Genomic DNA, 15,484 nt, shown 5'->3' on the forward strand with positions numbered 1-15,484 from the left:
TGGTGAGTGAGAGATTTTGCATTTGAAATAAAATGTAGAGAAACATGATACACTGAATCAAGTCTCTTTAGGAAAGAGGCGGCTGCATGCATATACAGTATATCATTGTAATCAATCACAGATAGAAAAGTGGCTTCCACAAGTTTTTTCTTTGCAGAGAATGTGAAGCATGATTTATTCCTAAAGTAAAAGCTGATCTTCAATTTGAGTTTCTTAGTTAGATTAAAAATGTGTACATTAAATGAAAGCTTTTCATCAATTCATATTCCCAAATATTTGTAGGACACCCTTTCAATCAATGTGCCATCAGACATAGAAATTTTTGAATTGTCAAAGCTTTGCAAGCAAGCTTTTGCTAAAATCATAGACTTTGTTTTATGGGCATTTAAAGCCAATTTTAGACCCTCCAAAATGCTTTGTAATTGCTGAAATGCAGTCTGAAGTTCTTCTGCAGAGGGAGCAGATGTATAGATGATGGTATCATCCGCATATAAATGCAATTTAGCTTGAATGTCTTTACTTACATCATTTATGAAAATAGAGAATAAGATAGGAACCAAAATGGAAACTTGGGGCACACCTTTGTTATCTCCAGAAAGTCTGAATTGTGGCCCTCTGCTTGGACAGACTGAGTCCTACCTGCTAAGTAGTTTTTGAACCATTTAAGAGCCATGGAACCAAAGCCAGCATACCTGAGTTTGTCAAGAAGAAGTTCATGATCGACTGAATCAAACGCTTTAGAAAGATCTACAAATAAGGTGGCACAATGCTGTTTTCTGTCCAAGGCACCAATGAGATCATTTGTCACAGCCATGGCAGTAGTGATAGTACTATGACCACTTCTAAAGCCAGATTGAGATTCTTCTTTTTGGGGTGAATCAGTGATGAGAAGGGATCTGAAATTTATTATTAATAAATTTGTGCTGCATGCTTCAGCTGTGACATCAGACACAATGTAAACCAATCCAACATTTTTATGAATGTGAAAACTTTTCTCTCCCCCTTTCTTTTGTGATAAGTAGATGAAGTTAAAAGGTACTTGTTTGTATGTTATGGGCAAAAGGGTGATGACTTCCCTTAATGCACAACTTCCTCCATATTCCTCATGTCAGGCCTCGTAGTAGTGTGTTGGCTGGCACTTTGGAGGCACTAATTTGCATTGAACTTCAAACTAGCTTTAAATTTACCATCAAAACCTGCCTCTTGAAATGTATGCTTTGAGATTATGGCAGGTATTCAGCTCCATAATACACTCAGACAGTATCTTAAATATGAAATTCTTTATGGGCCATTCACTGAAACTTACATGAAGCAGTGTTTTATCCTTGAGTGTACCCCACTGATGAAAGATTCAATCAGGATCAATGAACATGGAAAGATTTGCATAATGACTCTGATTGAACTCTCCTTGTACGTTATACCAACTTTGAAGAGTCCACTGTTTACCCAGTAAGCTGAGAGATGTTGGGGTATGTGTGGTGGGGGTTAGGGGTGGGGGAATAGGAGATTGCATGAAGGACCCTCAGGATAGAGGCCTCAGATCTACTTAGCATCTCTTCACAACATAAAAAGGAAGATGTAACTTTGCTGAAAGCACAGAATTTCAATGAGAAGAGGAACAAACACAAATGTTAAAGAATTCATTATAATATCATTTAGCAGATCAAAAGAATGTGTGAGGCTGGAGATGTTTCTCCCTGAAGTTTGTGGCTCTGCAAACTCATCTGCACAGAGTTGAGATCAGTACATGCAGTCTATATTGTCTGTTTATGTTTTCATTCTTTTATATCATTAAGGCCTATTTGTTACCTTATCTCTTAGCATTACAAACATCACATTTTTTTTGTAGGATGAATTCTAGATGAATTTTCCTAAGCTGGTTTCTTTTGCTTCACTTGAATTTAGAAAAACAGTCTCCGTGTGGAAACCTCTTTGGGCATTTTAACCAGGAAAAGAGCCTCTTAGTAACCACTCTAAAATATGTGGAGATGAAAAACTCTTTTTAAAATTCAAAACTAAACCAAAATGTGTTTGTTTGAGTGTTAAAAAATGGGAGTTTGTCTCCATCATGTATTCCCATTTGAAGTTTTTCATCATTCTTATCATGTTTTTGCTAATCTAGCAGAGTGCCATTACTTACTGTCATTTGCCATATATAGCTCCTAATTATTATCTTGGCTGTGCAAATATTAGGGATGCACAGTATTGGATTTTTAGCGGTAGCTAATATGCTGATATTTACAAATAAATTATAGCCGATATTTGGGGTGTAACCATTCACAGTGTCACAGTGTCCCAGATTTATAATTCTAGATTTCTAGATTAGTGAAGATTATACTTCGTTCCATTAAGTGTTATTTAGAACTTTCAGTGATAGTAGGTACAGCCTGTGATGTACTGAACATGAGACAAGAAAAGGGAAAAAAAAAGTTGCTTTGCTTTGACTGAAATGCTGTTTTTTTTAAGAAAAAAGAATGTATATCTGGGGATATACGTACCAGGGATCACGAAGCGAGGCGCAACTCATGCCTCACTTCACAAACACTCACCCTGCCCCCTCCTAAGCAATAAAAGCATGCCAAAGCAGCTGCTTCAAACATCACGTAGCTCAACACGGGGCAGTACCGTGCGACATAATATTTCACCTACAAGAAAACTCATGCATGCTACAAGTTAATTTATCTCACCACACCAGAGAGTCACAGAGAGAGAGAGGTGTGTCCATGTGCGAGGCACACAGATGGGATTGCAGGCTTAGCTGAAGACCTACTCACCTCTCTAAGGCTTCAAACTCGAGTCGGACAGACTCAAGATTTTACGAAGTCCCGTAGTCTATAATAAAAAAATATCTGACTGTTACACTGGTTATAATTACTTTATATCAGGGTTATCGAAACTGCAGTCCTTTTCAATAAATTTAAGGTTATTTTATTTAATTGGTGAACATTTTATTCACTAACATAAACAGGACACTCTTTGTTATGGTAAATTAAGTGCAAAGGTTAAAAAAAAAAAAAAAAAAAAAAAAGAATTCCAAAAAATTAAAACACAAAAAGGATGGGACATTGCAGTAGAGTCTGAGGAGAGGGCTTAAATACATGCTTGACAGATTGCCGGAGCTGATACGACACCAAAGATGAGCCTGTTGTATTAAAACAGTCCTTTGTGTGTGTATTGATTGTGAGGAATTTCCTGCTTGTTTTCTTGACCTCCATCTGCAGTTAGGGTAAGTCAATCTTTGAAAACTTCTTTCCTCCTGCTAGTGATGCAAATACTGTATATCCTCTGTGTGGCAGTGGGTACTGCACGTTATGCAGCATAGGATGGACACTCACTAAAAAGTTTCCTCATATACAAACTCTTTCAGCCTTGCCTGTTTTTTATCACTGGGACAATGGGCGTTACCTAATCATTCCACTCAACTTTTGACAGGATTCCAGATGCCACCAAACTCTGAAGTCCAGGTTCCATCTTTGGGCGCAGTGCAAATGGCACTGGACGGAAACTCATTTTACCCATCTCAAGACAGACCACATTCGACTGTTGGCATGATGTTCTATTTAATCAATGCTGTGTTATTTTTATGCCAGATGTAATGGGCCACACACCTTCCAAAAAGTTCAATTTTTGTCTCATCAGTCCACAGAATATTTCTTCAAAAGTTTTGGGGACCATCAAGATGTTTCTTGGCAAATGTGAGACGAGCCTTTTTGTTCTTCAGTGTCTTTCTTATGATTGAGTCATGAACTCTGACCTTAACTGAGGCCAGTGAGGCCTGAAGTTCTTTGGATGCCGTTCTGGGTTCCTTTGTGACCTCCTGGATGAGTCTTTGTTGCACTTTTGAAGTTATTTTGGTCAGCCGACCACTCCTGGGAAGGTTCACCACTGTTCCCAGTTTTCTCCATTTGTGGGTAATGGCTCTGACCATGGTTCACTGAAGTCCCAAAGCCTTGGAAATGGCTTGGTAACCTTTTCCAGACTGATAGATGTCAGTGACTTCGTTTTTCATTTGTTGAATTTTTTTGGATCATGGCGTGATGCGTTTCTTTTTGAGATCTTGTAGCCTATGTCACTTTGTCTGACATCTTCTTTTTAAGTAGTTTCTTGATTCAACAAATCTGGTGGTAATCAGGCCAAGAACTGTGGTTATTCACAGTTAACTCATGATTTAACAAGGGGGGGCAATTACTTTTTCACATAAGGCCAGATAGATTTGGATTACTTTCCTCTTAAAAAATAAAATCATCATTTAGAAACTGCATTTTGTATTTACTTAGGTTGTCTTTCTGAGATATTAAAATTGGTTTGATAATCTGAAATATTTAAGTGTGATTAATATGCAAAAAAATCAGGAATCAGAAAGGGAGCAAAGAGGTGCAGTAGATGACAAATGAGTGTCTTCTCACTATCAGCAGAACCTTGCAGTCTTGAGAATGCTCGGCGACATACCTACTGATAACTGAGCCAATGTGCTGCAGATTGTAAACTTATTTAAATGACTTGAAGATCCAAATTTTAGAGTTTCCATCAGTCTGACTTACAACAGACTGCATTTACATATTTCAATATTCTATTAAAAAAGGTGGGGGGGGGCAGGCATTTATCCATAAATTATATGGCAGAGAAGAAAACTACTCCTTTTTATCAATATAGTGTCACTCTACATTGGCATTTGTTACTCTTCTAGTATGAAAATGGGACTTAATACCAGCTTAAAACTTCTGGTTTTCTTGCTCTGCAGTTCTGTTTGACTTCTGTACAGATGAACTAAATACACATGCACTTTTCATAAGTGTTTGAATATTTTGAAGACGTGCAGGATTTTACAATTGCCACAAATTATTTGTGCATAAAATGATAAGGGCTTTTATTATTTGAAGCGGTGGGGGTGAAAGAGGGACTGTTTAAGGACAGTGGATGATGTCCGTGATATGAGAGGTTTTTGTCTTAAAACTTCTAAACTGAGGTTTTTAGTGGTGTAAAGATAGTCCGATATGGATTAGTTAACCGGTCTTTACGTCAGCGGTCCAAGTGCATCGGTCCGCGGAGCCCTGGACCGGTAAAAAAGCGGCACGAACCAGCATTTGGACCGGTTTTTACGTTAGAGATCAGTTCATGAGGCTCTGCTGCTTGTTTTCTTAGCCCGTTCCGCCATGCTTTGGCTCAGCGTCTGTAATCTTGCGGGACCCGCGGTGATTTACCTTTAGAAGAGAATTCCATTCTCTGTAGGTGCTCACTAGGTAGCTGGATGTGTTTCACCGGTCGTCGCCTAAACGTCTTTCTATTACAGTTCTACACCTCAGGATAAAGTCATGTGGACTTTATATGAAGGAAGGATAACTTTTGAAATGTCTGCCTGTCTGTACGCTTTGGAGAAAAGCAATTAAGAACTACAGCAGCTCATAAATCTCACCTGTTAAGATGGAGGAGCTAAAGTTTAGCTAAGATGCTAATGCTAAACACAGCACAAACAGAAGTCTTCAGTTGTCACCGTAACAACAGCCCCTTTATTCACAACTGTAACATGTGTACTAGAGTGATTGATTTGGTGACATAATCAATACATCTGAGCCCACTGATATGATATTAAACAGAGAGGACTTCACTGAGCTGGAGATCAGCTGATCTCCAGTGAATTGATTCAAGAATGAAAACAATCAAAAACGGTCAGATACACAGAGAAAGGAAATGACCTTGTTTTTATGGCATGTAGACTGAATACTCACATTAAGAGGAATAATGAAAGGAAAAAATGTATAGATGTTTTAATTTGACTGTTTTCAATATTATTTTAACCCCTTGTTCTCCTGTACTAGCAGACACACAGAGCTCTGTCTATCCAAATCTCCTTGTGACTTTTAATTCGTTTTAATTTGTGCTTCTTGGGAAAATTTGATATTTAGTTTGTAATGTTATTGGGATTAATAATGCTGAGGAAGTTACAAGTACAGAAGGATGAACATGTACCAGCAGAAACTCATTTTTATATTTCTCCCAATTTAATGTCAAAGAAAGACACCTGGGTGTGATGAAAACTTTCTCAAACATAATTTCAGAATGTTAGCACAGGAGGCCTGGCATTTAGTCTGTTTTGTAAATAAGATCAAATAAACTCAGATTATTATGAAATGATCTTGCTCCCCCCTTTTTTGCTAATTTTTGTTAAAGCAAAAAGTTATTTTGATTCTATAATCAGATTGTACTGAATCGAATCGGACAGAACCGAATTGAATCGGATTGGACCGAATCGTTCTGTATTTTAATGAATCATCAGTAAATTGAATCATAGTCTGTCAATTGAGATTTGAATCGAATGGTCTTGAGAAGGAGAGATTCACACCCCTAGAAGTTTTCCACATTAGTGTTAATAATTTTACAAGGTTCACAAGGGAAATTTTATTCAATTGTAACTGTCATAAAAACTAGAGAATTTGAGTCATGAACTGCCTTAAAACAAAACAACTGCTCCAGAGATGTTCTCTCTGGAATAATGCTTACATCTGTTTTCCTACTGATTTATTAAGCGAACATTATTTCAGTCAAAAAGGTTAGAAAGTCAAATAGTAAATGGTGTTAAAGCTGTTTCTCTTGTTTATGTAGAGCCTCCGTATGTGGGTGTTTTTGTCTTTAGCGTGTAATTGTTCAGGAAAAGCTGTGGTAAAGTATGTTTTATTGTCCCAGCAGAGTTAAGGTCTATTTTGTTGTTAAAATGTTCCATTTTTGATGTTGCATGATTACATTTGTAAAACAACATATTTAACTAAGACAGTGCCATCACCACTGCCGTGGATGACTTCAGCTCCTTATCAGTATTTTAACATAGAGGTAAACAAGAGAGTAAAATGATATGTTGTGTTGGTATTGGAAGTTCATCAGGAGGCCAATTAGTGTTTTTATGATGTGAATGGGAGAATAGGAGCAGAGCTTTATTTTACAGGGCAGCTTGAGTTTCAATCTGTAATGCAGGCATGACATCAGTGTCTGTGTTAAGACAGGAAAATCTTATCCCACTGCCACTGTCATAAAAGCAACACAATAATGAAATGACATCACAGTGGGCTGGTAATTAAATCAGCAGACTGCTGTCTTGGACTTTTTACAAGGCTGGAAGATTGTGAGTAACAGTGTAGCACACAGGACAGGAGAGGGGGGTGTCAGTGAAGGCAGCACTGAAGCTGAGAGCCTTTTGAGTGTGGAATTTACAAATCTGTAGCTGTTTTCACGCTTGCAAGAGACATTTTAAAATGTCCTGAAGTTATTTGATTTCCGCAGCATCTTTTTTTCCATTGTGTCTCGTCTCCAGGGACGTCGGTGGTCAATCTCTCCACTGTGAGGAACATCTCAGGGAAGTTTTAGAGATAATCTGTTTGAAAATAGGATTTTCAAGAGTGCAGGTATGAAACTGCCTATGATTTTTTATTGGCACACATTTGATTTTCCCTTGTCACCGTGCCTTAAAGATAGTGTTTTCTACACTTCCATCCCTTTAAAAACACTTGACCCAGTTAACTCCTCATCTTAGTTTGCTGACTGACTGTGAGGAGTCGTGTGGCAGATGACAGTTTAAGCCATCTTATCTTCACAGCCTCTAGTCTGACATTAAATGGTTGGCTCCTGTTGGATGGAGGAATTAATTATTACATTTCAGGCGAAAACTCATTAGCTCAGTGACCTGCAGGGCAACACAGGCCAGCGTCGATACTCAGGCTACATGATAGCAGAGGCCGCTCTGCCTGACTGTGGCTGACACATTAATCACAGTCACTACTCTGACTGCATTTGACAGTCAACAGCAGCAGCACATGGTCTGCTGCTCCTACCTTCCTGTGAATGATGGAGGAACAGCTTTGAATGATTTAAAGGAACCCTGCGTGTTAAGAAATGTTGACCTAAATGAATTGACAGTGGTATCTTTTATATGTTTGTCATGCAAAAAACATGCTAGATACCTACATTTTGAGAAACAGAAAATTATAAAGTCACCTGTTGGCTGCAATGCACCTGACTATGGCTCGTTATCTGTCAGCTTTTCCTCTTGCTGATAGTCTTTCCCTATATGATTGTCATTCATCAAACCTTTTTAATATGAAGCTGATCACAGTCAGCATTAACCGTCAGCTGTCATACAGACACTATTGTACTAGCTCCCTTCTTCCTAATTACATTCATTGTATTTACACGATGGGAACCTACTGTATTATTGTTTTTTTTTCACTGTATTAAGTTTCATATTAAAAGGGTTTGATGAATAACGATCACGTATGGATAGAGGACGAGGTGAAGGGCAAAGCTGACAGCAGACTGCCCAGAGTGCTCCTCAGCTTAAACCACATGGTGGCCTACAGGTGAGTTCTTAATTCCCAGTTTTCTCAAAATGTAGGTATCGGGTGGCTTTATGTTTGACAGACATGTAAAAGAAACTTAGGTTATTCCAGTAAGGTAAAAATGTCTTAATATGCAGGTTTCCTTTTGAGAAAATTATTTCTTGCAGCATTGAATCACTCAAAAGAGTCCCATGCTGTTTTCACACATTTGCAAAATTACCTGAAACTTCCAGGGTGAGCTGCATATGTGAATGCAAACAGCCCATTTTTTTAAGCCTGACTTTAAACATAATTTTTACTGTGAGCAGGCACATTTACAGTGGATTATTAGGCAGGGAAGAAGACATTTATGGTAGGGCTGACACACAGCACACTGACACACAGTGAGAGAAGTTTGTCAAAGTCACAGAGAGTAAAGAAAAGAATAACATGGTAATGGTGGATGAAGCAACACAGTCTAATGCTATGGTGTTTTTTTTTTTTTTGTTTGTTTGTTTCCTTTATATTAGAGCATCGTGTGGTTTAATTAGGGCTGAACAATTTGGGAACATATTTTAATTTCAATTCTTCCCTTAATACTGCAACTGCAATTTAACGTGCAGTTATTGTTTTTAAGTTGCTCATCTTATGTTTTTCTCAACAAACAAGCAATAAGTCATTATATTATAACAAACACATAACGCTGATAAGTTTTGGAAAAAAATCTATTTGCAGTTATTTGTACATACAGTATTGTTACAATAATACTGAAGAATAATGATTTATGCCTCACTAAATGAGAAAACATTTACAAAAATAAGGATTTTTTTTTTTTTTTTTTGCTATTTAAGAAAAAAGTTACTCTTGAATGTTTCCATGATGTGTATCAGACTGATATTTTTTTAATACATTTCTGGTCAAAGAAATAATGTATCTTTAGCGATTTGAAAATTGTAATAAGACATACTGTATTGCAGTATAATCTTAATTTTGATTAATTGCCCAGCCTTAGATTTGATGATCACATTGCATTGAGTTTCAGCCACAAACAACCTCCTACGTTCCTGTCTGTCAGGCTCAGAATACTACCAGAGCTGTGCATGTCTACCACCTTATATTGTCTTGTTGCTCTGATTTGCCCATAAAACAGAACACTCGTCTGATCACCCTCAGACATTTTTTGAAAGTCCTGCCCTTTCTAAACAAATTGTATGGGAGGCTTCCAGATGACTATGATATATTTTAGGACTGGGTTAAAAAATCGGTTCTCCAGTTCAGATCGATTCTTTAAAAAAATTAAGATATTGATTCATATAATCCAAAGATCAATCTTTTAAAATATACCTTTTCCTTGCAGCTCCTCGCCATACCAGTCTGGGACATACGTCACTCATGCAGCTTAAAACTTGACCTGCACTGGCCTCTAAAACCCATTACACTCCAATTCAAGGTTTGACTCTTAAGCCCAATCATCTTATTGTTGATTTCTGTGCATTTTATCAATACAAGTTGGATTTTTCTTCCGTAAATGTAAACCTCCACTATTGCAGCGCGAGCAGCCAAGCTCTAAAGGTGTAGTGAGAATCTGTTGTAAACATTATAGGCTTCAGTGTAATTATACGTCATAGACTTACTCAAACTAAGTAAAACCAATTCATTAAATTTACTTATTTTTATTTTTATTCATTTAACCACAAGAGTTTCAACTTGGACTTGCAATAAATCACTTCTCTCAGTTAAAACAAACACAGAGGAGCCTGGCAGCTCTGCTCCACTGGAGGCACCTCCAAAATTAAAAGAGGATATCAGACTGAATTTTGCATTCAAACACTACAAAGACAGAGGCAAACTGGACAAGAGAAAGGCCATATCCAAGATGTTCCACATGGAGGTAAAATAGTTAATAATAATAATTTAATTTTAATAAGTTAATAAGTAATAATTTTTAATGCAAACTCTAATATTTTTTAATAATGTGCCTAGTTGGAACATTCTTTGTACTATTTCCAACTAAAGTTCTCTGAGAATCTCTTAAATGTAGGAGCAACATAGGTTTTGTAACTAAAATATCCCTACATGAACCGATATCACATCAGAGCAAATTGAATTGTGAATCAAACCGGGACCTTGTTAATCAGAATCAAATCAGTTCAGGCAATCAGTGGCAATACCCAACCCTAATATATATCCCATGTTATGGATATATGAAACAGTCTATTTGGAGTGTCAGGTTAATTCAGTGTAGGTCAATCAAGAAAAAGTGCTGATAAAACAGACATTATTTTCTGATTATTTCTCAACTGTAGTACTCCAACCAACTTGAACACATCAGCATAAATGTGCTAGGAGGAGCAGGATTTAGTTTGATGTAGCTGCTGAGGCAGCGCTGCTCTGTCACAGCCTTTGCAGTCTGCTAATATGTTTTATTAAGTCACTTTAGCATCTCATTAAAATACACGTTAACTTTTGTGTCTGTTACAGACAGAAAGAGAGCAGAGTAGAGAAAGGGCTGCTCCTGGTCCCTACAAGTTTTTCTTTACATCCCAACTTGTAGACCTATTTTCAGTTCACCTCTTTAATTATACACTGCATGCTGACTGGACAGTAGTTACTGTATGTCTGTGAATTATACATTACAGGCTGGAACAAGTGAGTGGTCACTATTATTGTTATAGAATAACCATAATGAAATAAATTTGTATATAATTACAAGTAGTTGCATTGCTTTGAACAGCAGTTCAGATGGTAAAGGGTTCATGTAGCCTATATTTTCTTAAGTTGTAAGCAGGTGCATGCTGGGCAGCTTTAAGTTAGTTGGGATTTCAGTACAACAAAGAGAGGTTAAAATAATTTACTGAGCTTGTAAAAGCTTGTAATTAGAGTTGCTCCAATTCCAATAGCAATATCTGAAATATGTCCGATAATGCTCAAAATGCAGGTATTGGTATCATCAAGTACACATCTTTACGCACTGATCCGATAATGTTTTGTTTAACTTTATATTTTGCTTAGTTTAACCATGCTAAGTGTTAGCGGAAATCAATACTTCTTTGCTGCTGGAAAGCACTGCATGCACGAGCTACCGTTTTTAGAGCAGTGAAGAAGAACCAAAGGACCCACTGCATCAGAAAAGGATGGTGGCTGCATGACAGTTTTTCTCTGAATGTGATCATTAAAATGCCTTCCAGACCGGCGCTGTCGTACATGACAGGAAGTGACACAGTTTAGCAAAAGTTAAATAACTTTAGAACCATAAATCGCTGCCTCTCACTTGTTTTTCTCTCGAAGCTAGCTGTTGTGCCATCCCACTGACGCTATTGATGCCATTGAATTCCATGCGGCAGCATTGTTAGCAAGCCTGGAACTGGTATTGAACATCTTTTTATCCATTTTAATCGAATTACGATTATTTATTACTGCTACTTCAAATGCTACCCGCCATATTGTTTCTCTCTGTGAGTGTCTGTCAGCCAATAGCAGGCTGTTCCGTAATCACGTGATGCTGCCCAAAATAGCAGAAAGGAGAGATGGAGTTCAATGCAATGGATGATTTATACAACTGTATACATTATGTAGATATCTGTATACAATTGTTAATATGCGAGTTGTAAGTTTAATATTGTATTTGGAAAAGTGCAGTAAAGTTTGTATTAAAAAGAGAAAGAGAGAGAGATAGAGAGAGCCTGTCATGCAGTCCCCTGTATTATTGTTATTTTAATATTTAGCTGCAAAACTGCAGCGGGAAAACAACTTTAGGGTCACTTAGATGCTGTACATTATGATCTATTTGTTGAGCCGTGTTCTGAGTCAAGTAGCCTATAGGTCCAACATAATTTGCCTGTCTGCGCAGTCAGTACAGAAATTTTACACTGGTATCGGCTGATACCCAACACATTGGTATTGGAATCGTATAGGGAAGGAAAAAATGGTATCGTAACATCCCTACTTGTAATATCCTTTTTTTTTTATTACACTACCAGGAGGGTGTAATGAGGACACTGTTGCTGATTATGTTGATCTCAAGATAACATGGAGGGATTTTTTCTCTTCTTTTTTCAATGATCGTTATGGGGCTGACAGCCTCAAGTCGACTGGTCGATTAATTGTCGATGACCTCATGTTTGACCAAAATCCAATTGGTCAAACAATCGCACGTGCTATTTTAATTGGAACAATCCATATTTTGCAGGGGTGAGAAGGGAGACGTCATGTGTTTTTATTTTTTCAGTTATCCAGTGTTACAAAATGCAATTTACAAAAAACAAATAAAAAACTATGAATATAGCTAATCAGGTGTGCCTTGTTAAAAGTTACGTTATAAAAGAAGACAAATAAATTACCTGGAGTAAGTTTTAAACATAACTGTGAATAATAAATGAGCTGTGATCACTGATTACTAGTTCATATTGTTTTATTTTCAGATATCATATAAATATAAGAAGGTGCAGTATGGTCGTGTCCGAGTCAATTATTATTTAATTACAACATAAGGTGGTTGTACTGCAAAAATTGTAAGATTTTTAAGTTCATTTTGGGTTCATTTTGAATTTTAATTACCAACTAGATGCACTGACTACACTGTGAGTGATAAGTTTGATGTAGAAATGTTTTTTTTTTGGTCCGTCCCACGACCAATCAATTAACAATCTGATGCGATTGTAGTCGACCAAGTTTTTCTTTGGTTAACTACAGCCCTAGATTGTTAACTGCATAATTTCAGTCATGTTTTATTTGGTTGACTATAGTAGTACAGATAAAAACAGCAGTCATAATAGTGAACAGAAATTGCATCAGTCCTGCTCCAGTAGCTAGATATAAACATCATCCTCTCCTACCGCCTGCTCTCTGGGAATTTTCCCTGAGTATGTCCTGCTTTGTTCACACATGAGCTCACTTCATGTGAAACATTTTCTAGGGAGCTCGCAGAAAAAGAAAAGCCAGGACTAAAAAATGTGTCTGTTTGTGTTCACTAATGCAGCCAAGCCAGAAAATTTCAGGAGGTTTTTATATGTATGAAAGCACCATGACCAAGGTATTACAATAAAAACATGGTGCTGGGCTTCTGATGAATCTCAGCCTTACTTTGAATTTCTGTTTCCAATGAAGGAAATTTTGAGGTTTACTTCTCTGAAGTTTAGTCATTGGAGAGATTTACAAGAAGACTTGTCTGCAGCTGCTGGTTGTGACGTGTGTTTGTGTTGACTTCTGCTTATTCAAAGATTTTTCATTGTACCAGAGATTAATTTGCATAAGAAAATGCAAATATCGTCGTTAGTTCTTTAAGACGCTGCCTCTCTGTTATGTTTTTACATAAATTGTCATTCCCTTATCCCACATCAAAGAAAAGCTCTTCATCACAGCAGGGAATGTGGGGAGGGATGGCTCTCTGAGAGATGCTCTGAACAGAGAAGTGTTAAACACTTCAGCCAGTAAACAAGCCTAAGCCCACTCCATCACCCCAGGGAGCAGGTCCACCTCGTAGTCTGACTGTTTACCATGTTCAAGTTCCCCAAAGAACTTTTATAAAAACTCCATCCATGCAAACTTCAAAAGATGGCCCGGGCTTGCCAGGGGGGAGGAAGAATCTTCTATCAGTCTGCCTGATTGTGCCTCAAGCTAAAGAGCCTCTCTCTTCCTCCTGCTGATGGAGACGATGCAAATATGCTGCTCGAGGTAGAAGGACACAACTGAGCAAAAGAAGTGTAGGGGAGCAGAGTGAGGAGATGAGCAAGGCTGCAGGGAAGGTAAAGACATGAATAACCAATGCGATCTGTGTCATCAGTCCTCAGTGCATTACCAAAAAGTAAGAAATTCTTTCATCTTCCTCAAAATGGCCTTGAATCAAACCATGACTGTTTGTTTTATGTCTGCTCTATAATTCAGCTTACGGATCACCAGTCCAGGCACTACACTGGGGGTTACCTTGTGGTGCATGCTGGGTATCATCAGCTTGAAGCCTCATTGATTCACAGTTAGAGTGACTGGAGCAGGGATCACGGTGAGGTCAGCACAATTAGAGATGAAACCATGCTCTTTAATGAGGAGGGGGGATGAAAGGGTTGCCAATTAATCTGCGCTGCTTTGTACAGAAAACAACCTGGTGCTGTTAGGAGCTGGCGTGATTAACCTTCTGCAGCTCTGACGTTGTTTGTTCTACACCACAAGATGTGGAAGAGGGACGGTGTTAATTACTGCTTGTAATGATAGAATTTTGCTCTTCTTGGTGACCCCATTTGTTGGGGGTCAGTAGGCTCTGCCATGGTCCTGCAAACTCAATACTAAAAGATGCGACATAAAATGTTGAAACCAAATTATCAGTTTTCTGTTAAAACTACAACTATACTATTTTTGAAGGAAGTGTTTGACACCTCTGAAAGACATTCCTTTGTGTCTTGTGGAGATTTGGATGGTGGGGGGGGGCTGAACGGAACAGTCAAAAGGGACTTGGGTTGGGATCCTAAGGGCCACCAGTTTGAGTCCTGAAGTGGGCCAAGTGTGTAAACTGGTCTGGTTGCCAGAGAGTTGCTACTTCACTCTCTGAGCGTTGGTACCCTTGAGAAGGCAGTAAACCCCCAACTGCTTGGGCACTTTTGGCATGCAGCATCTCACTCTGACATCTCTCCATTTATGAAGGTCCATAGGATCTTGTTAGGAATGCACAATATTATCAGTTTGACATCAGTATTGGCAGATATTAGCTTAACACTTTAGGATGAACCACTAAACAAATTTCTGTTCCTCAAACATATTTTAAAGTGTAAGGAATGATGATGAATAAAGAAAAAGGCTACACCCGATGTAAGTCTGTTGTCCTGCCTAAGACTCCACTAATTTATTTTTTGCACAGCCAGTATTTACAGCTGATAGAGGCAGATTTATTAGACTAAATATCAGTTATAAATATCAGCAGAAATGTTCATACCTGCCAATACCAATATTTTATGTTTTAAATTGTGTTTTAAGGACTGAAGTTTTAGGTTTGGAAGGCATCTAAATATCAGTATTGATATCGGTATTGGCCAAAATTATTTTGTAAATATTGCCATTTCTATTATCGGCAAAAATCCAATATTGTGCATCCCTAGATCTTTTTTGTGTTATTTCAGTTCATGGGCATCATGTCATGTTTCATCAATTAAAGGAAAAAAGTCCAGTTTCCTCTCAGAAGTTAATAAGCCTTA

At 37.8% G+C, this 15,484-nt stretch overlaps 1 protein-coding gene across 3 annotated transcripts in view; it reads left to right on the forward strand.

Moving 5' to 3' along the window:
* LOC121513608 (myocyte-specific enhancer factor 2A-like) overlaps positions 1-15,484 on the forward strand; it is a 97,792-nt gene that overhangs the window by 18,262 nt on the left and 64,046 nt on the right. For 2 of the 3 annotated variants that reach the window (XM_041793465.1, XM_041793475.1), the window contains exon 3: positions 9,661-9,753. The exons of the other annotated variant lie outside the window; for it this stretch is intronic. The gene's annotated coding sequence lies outside the window, so the exon portion shown is untranslated. The remainder of the gene's footprint in view (positions 1-9,660; positions 9,754-15,484) is intronic. 3 annotated transcript variants of the gene reach the window in all.

Source organism: Cheilinus undulatus, linkage group 1, assembly GCF_018320785.1.
Source record: "Cheilinus undulatus linkage group 1, ASM1832078v1, whole genome shotgun sequence".
Lineage (NCBI taxonomy): Eukaryota > Metazoa > Chordata > Actinopteri > Labriformes > Labridae > Cheilinus > Cheilinus undulatus.